Consider the following 1565-nt stretch of genomic DNA (forward strand, 5'->3'; position numbering starts at 1 on the left):
GGTAAGCTCAGATAGTTTACCCTCTAAGGCAGAGTGATTCACTTCATTGACCCTTCTTATTGCTCCATCAGCTCTCACTCCAAATTGTTGGGAATTTTCAGCCATGGTGGAGATCAATAACGTGGCTTCGTCTGTGGTCTTGTTCACTAGAGCGCCGCCACTGGCTGCATCTAACATGCTCCTATCCATGGGTGATAATCCCTCGTAGAAATATTGTATTAAGAGCTGGTCCGGGATTTGATGATGTGGGCAACTGGCACACAGTTGTTTAAAGCGCTCCCAGTACTCATATAGAGTTTCCACATTCGCCTGCCTAACTCCACATATTTTTTTCCTTATATTGGCGGCTCTAGAGGCAGGAAAAAATTTCTCGAGGAATCTTCTCTTCAATTCTTCCCACGTAGTGATGGATCCTGATGGCAGGTAAAATAACCAATCTTTAGCCTTATCTGCCAAAGAGAAAGGGAAGGCTCTTAACTTGATGTGGTCCTCAGTGACTCCTTGAAGTCTCATTGTGGAGCACACCACATGAAATTCTTTCAAGTGTTTATGTGGGTCTTCACTACCACGAAAAGTAGGAAGTAAGTGAATAAAACCAGACTTAAACTCAAATGCCTCTTCCGTGTTAGCAAATGTAATGCATAATGGCTGTTAGTTCACGTTAGGAGTTGCCAACTCCCTCAAAGTTTTTGGGGCTGCCATTGCTACTCGGGGAATATGCACTTTGTTTTCTTCAGATTCACTTGATGAATCACTGGAAATAAACTCTTGCTCAGATTCTGAAGGTGACGTTGAATCTTGTTGTTTACGCAACTTTGCCTCCTTAGTCAACGTTCTTGCAGTCTTCTCGATCTCTGGATCAAATTCTAATTCTCCTGTACGAGAAGATCGAGGCATAAAATAAAAAAGAAAAAAATAAATAAAAATAAAACTAAAATCTGTGCAATAAGTCACTTAAAACACCAGTTCCCCGGCAACGGCGCCAAAATTTGGTGGGTGTCAAACCTCCAAAAATAAAGTTAAAAATAACAGCCTAGTTGCCAACCAACACAATCTCAAATTTAATTTGTAAACAGGGCAAGTAGGGTCGTCTCCTCAGGGAACAGGTAGGCAAATCACAAAGGAAAATGGGGGGGAATTTTTAGCAATAGTACCAACTAATTAAAAAGGAATAAAAATGGAAATTCAAAGTTGAGTAAGATAGCAGGAACCAAATTACACAAATAAAAATTAATTAAAACAACCTAGTCAAGGAATTAATCTTGGCATCGAAACACACAACTGATCACAGATACAAGGGACAATTCATATACTCACGAATAAACTGGTTATAGTGGTCAAGCGACGCGCCCAACCACCAATCTTTTCTTAATTTTATGGTAGTCAAGAGACGCTCATAAACTACCCTCTTGTGACTAGACAACCCCAGAAACGCTCACAGGATTTCATGTAGCCACAGCATTAGGAATTAGAAAGACCCAATTCTAGATGACAAACACACATGCGAATTTATTTAGGCTAGATTAATTATCCCCACGATCCAAATTAGACCGCTTGCGAGGCGG

At 40.6% G+C, this 1565-nt stretch overlaps 1 non-coding gene across 1 annotated transcript; it reads left to right on the forward strand.

The window, feature by feature from the left end:
- The first annotated feature begins 235 nt into the window (after positions 1 to 235).
- Positions 236 to 342, forward strand: LOC113772687. Its single transcript, XR_003468647.1, has one exon. It is a non-coding gene; the product is annotated as a small nucleolar RNA R71 (small nucleolar RNA).
- The last annotated feature ends 1223 nt before the right edge of the window (positions 343 to 1565 follow it).

The sequence above is a fragment of the Coffea eugenioides genome, chromosome 5 (genome assembly GCF_003713205.1).
Source record: "Coffea eugenioides isolate CCC68of chromosome 5, Ceug_1.0, whole genome shotgun sequence".
Lineage (NCBI taxonomy): Eukaryota > Viridiplantae > Streptophyta > Magnoliopsida > Gentianales > Rubiaceae > Coffea > Coffea eugenioides.